Source organism: Salmo trutta, chromosome 20 (genome assembly GCF_901001165.1).
Source record: "Salmo trutta chromosome 20, fSalTru1.1, whole genome shotgun sequence".
NCBI classification, from domain to species: Eukaryota; Metazoa; Chordata; class Actinopteri; order Salmoniformes; family Salmonidae; genus Salmo; species Salmo trutta.
Window position 1 is genome coordinate 45,487,223 of NC_042976.1, and position 7,815 is coordinate 45,495,037.

The window sequence follows — 7,815 nt, forward strand, 5'->3', positions numbered from 1 at the left end:
ATGAACTGTTTTTGCTTTGTTATTATGGGGTATTGTGTGTAGATTGATGAGGGTAAAAAATATATTTAATCAATTTTAGAATAAGACTGTAACATAACAAAATGTGGAAAAAGTCAAAGCGTCTGAATACTTTCCGAATGCAATGTATGCAGTCATTTCTCTCAAACGTTGCCTTGTAATCTTATAGTGCAGAGTTTACTTCCTGATTTTCTAGATGCTGATCAACCATGTGGTAAAACAAACATTACAGCATAAAATAATGAATCCCCAAAATAATATAGGCACATAACAGGTAGTGATGGGGAGGGGGATTTGATACAGTTGCATATATGATATATCGTATTGTATTAGCAATATCGCAATATTATTTTTGTGCTGGTTGGCTTAGGGAATTTTCCTTCATAGCTTGTTCTCCGTCTTCTTTTTAAATAGGGAGCCAATTTATTTTCAGCACTTTTATTTCTAGGACTGAACAAAGCCTGTCTTCTCATGGCTGTTTTCTCATGGCTCTCTCTTGTCCCTCTGCAGCAGTTATATGGTGAGCAATATGTTTGGAATCGCAATAAAATCACAGTATCAAATCGCAATACATATAAAATCGTGAGGATTGCAATACATATCGTATCGTGAGGTCCCTGGCAATTCCCAGCACTAATAATAGGCCTACTCATTAGTCCCTGTCTAGTTTAGGCGGAATCAGCTTTTTCAGTACAGTGAAGGACTAACTTTCAAACAGAGATAAGTTTGCATTCAATCCTATTTTACTTTTAGGTGGCAGCAACACTGATAGACATCTGGTTAATAAAATAACTTCTTATCCAGTTCTATAAATGTTAGCTGCAGAGTTAAACATCTCTTCAACAGTGCAATACTATGTCAGAAATGTGCTATTTTAGTTTACAAGTTCAGCTCACTGGAGAAGAAAAGACATGGGAAATGTAAATTCTGTCATGTGTAGGCTAAGTTCTCGTCCAAGCCTCAGCATTGAGTGGTTACTTACTCAACATTGACAATAAACTCTGCTCGGCGTGTCTCTTTAGTGGGAACCCTGACACCCCGCCTTGTGCCGCGGCCACAAAAGCCAGTCAATTTTCAGCCAAACAAAAAGCAGGAAGTGAACACTTTCCCTGCCATCTACCGAGCCTTCTAAACGACATCCGTGTCAACTTGCCCTCTCTACCACCATTTTACCATCGCTGTCTCTCCTTTTATTTTCTCCTACCTTCCCTCCGCAATGTCATTAACCTGTTCTCTGCCATTCTCAAACTCACGTTACCACACTCACTCCACCATTCTTCCTCCATTTCTTCACATCTCCATAGTCACCGCAGCACTTTAACAAGCAGTAGAATGAGGGAGAACGAGGCAAACTCTGTTTACTGTGCCCCGCTGGTGAGGCGTAGGCGTCATGTCACCTTGTCTCCCTGACATTAATGGACCATTAGCATTCATTAGAGCGACAACGGCAACAAACAAGACCGTTCTAATTGACAACTCTGCATAAATGCCAATTCTTGGGGACTTTTTTAAATCGTCTGGAACAGGCCAAATAAACAACGGCCGGGTCTGAGTTCCGCTCAACGGGATGCTAAACTGTTTGTTAATAGGGCTGAGGGGGCAATGGGTACATGAGGGTGAAGCCAGGGCTATTCTCAGAGCCCCCAGGACAACGGTCTGAGAATTTGTCTATTGGCTGAGTCATGTTCAGTGGGGAGAAAACGTTTTGAAATAGAGTGAAACAGGGAGTTACTAACTGAACGTATCTAATAGGTTCATTTTTGTTTTCTGTTGCAAATCATTTGAAAAGTTTGCTATGATGTGCACTACTGAACACGACCCTGGCATCAAAGCATGTCCTGTGAAATCTGATGAATCTGGCCAGGTGTTGTTATGGAAAATACACATAAGATTTAAAAAAGATATTGCACCACCTCTCTTAAAACGTACCATACAATATAGCACACGCGTTGACTATTTGACTAAGCTTATGAGGCATTTATGTGTTTTATTCTTCAAGAATTAATGGGTAAATATCATTCATTTATACAGTAAGTCGAAAAATGAATGTAGCAATTATGGATTCTGGCTTTAAACAGATTTTTATTCTCAGCAGTAGAAAACTTGGGTTGTTACACCATTCAGTCCCATTCCCTGAGATCGAGTTGTCATTAAGGAGCGGTCCTCTGTCAGTGCCAAGTTCTTGAAAGGCTGCTATGACCTTCTTCCTGTGAGGATTGGAATTTACGAGTCAGGAACGCCAGTCCTTGAGAACTGGAATGTGGAAAAAATTGCTTCAGCTAGACGCTAGGCGCAAGAGCACAGATTAGAGCTTGTATGTTTACTACTTAACTTGAGGCCTCTGGGAGAATCTCAATTGCATTTCCTTGATTCCTCATGTCCCCTCTCCTTCTCAAAACCCATTTGGTGAGAAGGTCAGAGGGCCTTCCCCTTTGACCTTCTCATCCAATGGATTTTGGGAAGGAGGCGAGGAAAGAGAATGCAATGAATAAAGGCAATGCAATTGAGACTCCCCCTCTGACTCCAGTTTTGCTAACCCTGATTCACTGATGTCACCTCCTCACCTCATATACGAACTCAAACACAGACATAGGCCTACAAATACCGTACCAACACATAACCCCAATAAGTCAAGTTCAACACATGCAAAAACCAACAAACTCTGACATGCACATTTGAACAATCACTAACAACAGCATAACATGATTAATAAGGAACAGTGCATATTCTACTAATTACACAAACTACCTCAATTCCATGTATATGCAACAGCAATGCATATAGCCTGCAAAACAAGTATTGAAATGCTGTAAAGTTAAAGCTGCAATATGAAACTTTTTGGGAGAACAGACCAAATTCACATAGAAATGTGAGTTATAGATCTGTCAGTCTCATTGAAAGCAAGCCTAAGAAGCAGTAGATATGTTCTATGAGCGGCATTTCTATGCTTCCCATTTTTAAGTTTAGTTTTTGCGTCTTTTACACCAGCATCAAACAGCTGAAAATACAATATTTTTGGTTATTGAAAAGATATTTCACAGCTGTTTAGATGGTACAATGATTCTCTACACTTTACATTGCTTGTTTTATCACAAACTGAAATTAGGCGAACTATTCAAATTTTATGGTGGAGCGATTTCTGCATATTGCGCCTTTAATACAATGTTACAGGTTTAAGAGAAACTTAAAGGGGCAATTTGCAGTTCAAACACCAACAAACACAAACATATAAAATTATGGAGTAGCCTTCCACAAAGCACAAGCCAATTTTTAAGCAAATATGACATCCATGCCATAGAACATTCTGGCAATTACTGGTCTACTAATTGAAGTAAACAAGATGTCACTGAGTAGCGTAAATCGATGTGAACAGCAGGATTTGTTAAATGTTACCTGAAAACATTGTGGGGAATCCGATATGGTAAATAGGGTCCACCCTCTCTGCCCAGAGTGGGTGAAAACGCACTTTGGTGATGAAATTTCACTTCCTTATGTTATAAACTACATTTTACCAAGACATATGATTATTCATTCTGAATTGTTCAGTGAGGTCTTTCTCTTACATATGATTAAGAAAATATCCCAAAGTCGGATTTCATAACCTTATTCATCCGGTAATAAGCACCGAGCTCTGCTGACAGAGCGACTTTTGAGGATTTTACATGTTGTGGTGGTTGTCTGCAAAGTTGTTTCCGCGGGTCGTAAAAAACTAAATTAACATGACAGGAGCGGAATTAAACGTAAAAGGCTTTGAAAATAAAAGGTGCTTTGTTGACATTTCACAAAGATATGCTTGTTTTTGTGAGAAATATTCTAAAAAAAATAACAGGAATTTCACATTAATATAAAAAGCATATATTAAAATACTACATGTCACGTCTCAAAATCGATATCTATCTTACCAGTATTGGTTTGGGTGTAGTGGACTACATATCATTCAACTAGCAATTTAACTACATTTTGGAGTAGCTTGGTGGGAGTTAAACTAAATTAAAATCTTTGTAGTGTTTTCAGTTGTTAATGACTTTTTTTGCCATGTAGAAGTGTAGCTAACTACTGGAAGTACACACTACTTTTTTGCTCTAATAAAATAGGCAAGACGTAATAGGCAAGAATGTCCTTTCTTTTTCAGCATCAGACCTGCCTAATTCTTTCATAAAACATAGTTTTTTTGTTTTATAGGCTAAATTACACATTCTGCTAACATCTGAATCCAGAGTGATCTGTTCTTTTAATTTGTAGTCTATGACTTTTCACATTTAGATACGATAATTTGGCAACACTTTACATGATACCCAGCGCTATAACACGTTATGACATGGTCATAACCAGGTCATAACACTATCCTGACCCATATATTTACCCCTGCAGTGACATATATTGCGTTATTTTAGGACACCTACATAAGTCTCAAAACCCACATTTATTCAAATGTGTTTTTTCCCTGCCAAGAAGTTTCCTTTCGTTTGAAAGTTTGTTTCTTAAGTCCTTTGTTGTTGTTGTAATGAATTCTGTTAACAGTCATGTTTTTTTCCATCATATTTTAAATAACTTTCAGAAAATACACTTTATGACAGTCATGAAGCATTATGGCCATCCCGTGTAACTTTACTTGGACTAAGAAAATACACTTCATGACACTGTCGAGAAGCATTATGACCATCATAATCATATAAGCCAGATAGGCATATCATGTACATGCCCTTATGTCAGTAGTCATCAGTCAAAAAGAGGGTGTCCTGCTCCAGAAATCGGCTCATCCAAGTCATCAGCAACAGAGTATTGGGGTAGGTGCATGTCTGACATCAATTTGTGGGCAATGATCATTTAATATGGTCAGTTTCAGAAAATATTGTATAACATAAACAAGTAACCATAAAATAACTATTGTGGTAGGTTTTGACTCTCTTATGTAGGTGTCATAATCATCCATGAAATGATGCAATATACTGTATGTCACAACAGGTCTAAATACAGTGCACTTGGAAAGTATTCAGACCCCTTGACTTTTTACGTTACAGCCTTATTCTAAAATGCATTATAGTTTTTTCCCCTCATCAATCTACGCACAATACACCATAATGACAAAGCAAAAACAGGTTAACAGAAATGTTTGCAAAAAAACCCTGAAATATCAAATTTACATAAGTATTCAGACCCTTTACTCAGTAATTTGTTGAAGCACCTTTGGCAGCGATTACAGCCTCAAGTCCTCGACACACCTGTATTTGGGGAGTTTCTCCCATGCTTCTCTGCAGATCCTCTCAAGCTCTGTCAAGGTTGGATGGGGAGCGTTGCTGCACAGCTATTTTCAGGTCTCTCCAGAGATGTTCAATCAAGTCCGGGCTCTGGCTGGGCCACTCATGGACATTCAGAGACATGTCCCAAAGCCACTCCTGCGTTGTCTTGGCTGTGTGCTTAGGGACGTTATCCTGTTGGAAGGTGAACCTTCGCCCCAGTCTGAGGTCCTGACCTCTCTGCAGCAGGTTTTCATCAAGGATCTCTCTGTACTTTGCTCCATTCATCTTTCCCCTCAATCCTGACTAGTCTCCCAGACCCTGCCGCTGAAAAACATACCCACAGCATGATGCTGCCACCACCATGCTTCACCATAGGGATGGTGCCAGGTTCCCTCTAGACGTGAGGCTTGGCATTCAGGCCTGAGAGTCTTTTAGGTGCCTTTTGGCAAACTCCATTCGGGCTGTCATGTGCCTTTTACTGAGGAGTGGCTTCCGTCTTTCCATTCTACCATAAAGGCCTGATTGGTGGAGTGCTGCAGAGATGATTGTCCTTCTGGAAGGTTCTCCCATCTCCATAGAGGAACTGGAGCTCTGCCAGAGTGACCATTGGGTTCTTGGTCACCTCCCTGACCAAGGCCCTTCTCCCCCGATTGTTCAGTTTGGCTGGGGCGGCCAGCTCTAGGAAGAGTCTTGGTGGTTCCAAACTTCTTCCATTTAAGAATGATGGAGGCCATTGCTTTCTTGGGGTCATTTTTTGTTACCCTTCTCCAGATCTGTGCCTCGACACAATCCGTCTCTGAGCTCTACGGACCATTCCTTCGACCTCCTGGCTTGGTTTTTGCTCTGACATGCATGGTCAACTGTGGGACCTTATATAGACAGGTGAGTGCCTTTCCAAATCATGTCCAATCAATTGAATTTACCACAGGTGGACTCCAATCAAGTGGTAGAAACATCTCAAGGATGATCAACAGAAACAGAATGCACCTGAGCTCAATTTCGAGTCTCATAGTAAAGAGTCAAAATACTTACGTTAATAAGGTGTTTCTGTTTTTTATACGTTTGCAAAAAAATATATACAAACCTTTTTTTGCTTTGTCATTATGGGGTATTGTGTGTAGATTGATGAGACATTTTAGTTTCATCCATTTTAGAATAAGGCTGTAACGTAACAAAATGTGGAAAAAGTCAACGGGTCTGAATACTTTCTAGAATGCACTTTATATGTGTCATGACAGTGTTATGACACTCCGGATTAGAGAAGAAAGAGTTCAACAGCTAGCCTTTCAGCATCCAGCCTAGCTGACGCAATGCTATTTTCCATATTTTTTACCACTTTTTCTGTGGCCTTATTTTACTCATTGGTCATTGGTCAAAAAATGCGTTTATGATTGGACACCCTCTAATTAGCAACCAATACCAACTCTGCTTTGAAAAAAATGGTGACTTGCGAATTAACCCCATTAACTACACGAAATGACATACAGGGTTTCACGAGCTACAGATTTTTAAAAACGAATTCACACAAAAGTATATAAAGTGCAATAGTGTCAATTTGTAACATGCATAATCAGCGATAACCCAATTATCTTCTTTCAACTAGTTACACACTGGGGAGCTCAAGTGATAATGTAACAGTTGTGTTCGTGGAATCTTACACGACTAACGTTACATGTTTATCCGATGTGAGTATTGGACCATGGGGATCACCGTATTGCTTCAAAATATCGCCCGTGTAAGTAATGTAGCTACTCATAAAATACATTATGACATTAAGATGTTATCTGACATTAAGATGCTACACACCCACCACTTTCCAAAGATATATGCAACTAGGCGATACTTGAATTGAAAAAGAAAGTCAAAACCATAGCTACCAAGAAATAGACCGCGATAACAACTTCACCTCGGTCTGAATAGAGTTGCAAATGATATCAAATCAAGCAAACACAGTTTAAATTGTCCAATCTCACAACTGCTGTATCAGATTGTCGTATTTGTGTAAAAGAAAGCTACCTGAACAAACGCCCTCCTGAATGTTGTGATTTCTATCCAGGCTCCGTATGCTCCACTCTATCGAACCTGTAGAATTTAGGACCCGTTGGAGAAAACGCCAGTGAGAGAGTCATTCACAGATTCCGCCATACTGGATTTTGGCAAACCAATAAATCACGTGTCGCGCGCTATACCTCAGTGGTCGCGCTCTCCTGCGTTTCCTTAGGAGGCGGGTTCACCGAATGATGTCGGTCGCCTTGTTTGACACTGGAGTAACTTCATGTCGCCACAGAATGCTGTTCAGGGTTGAGTAGCTTACTTTCTAAATCTGTAACAGTTACTAGTTACCTGTCCAACATTGTAATTAGTAACGTCATTTTTGGGATTACTTACAATTACTATCCCCTTAAAAAGCATGAATACGCTACACGACAAAAATCTTAATTTCGTTGCCTTCTCGGGACGCGGGGCCGTGACCGAAAGCTAGTTTAATGTGAGCGGTTCGGGAGATGCAATATGAGGGGGATCAGCAATAGCCAATGAGAGCTCGCAAGAGAAGCCA

The 7,815-nt window shown here is 39.9% G+C and overlaps 1 protein-coding gene across 1 annotated transcript in view; it reads right to left on the reverse strand.

Moving 5' to 3' along the window:
* Positions 1-7,413, reverse strand: part of hdac4 (histone deacetylase 4) — a 255,347-nt gene extending 247,934 nt beyond the window's left edge. The window contains exon 1 of the mRNA XM_029703522.1: positions 7,275-7,413. The gene's annotated coding sequence lies outside the window, so the exon portion shown is untranslated. The remainder of the gene's footprint in view (positions 1-7,274) is intronic.
* Positions 7,414-7,815: the final 402 nt, after the last annotated feature.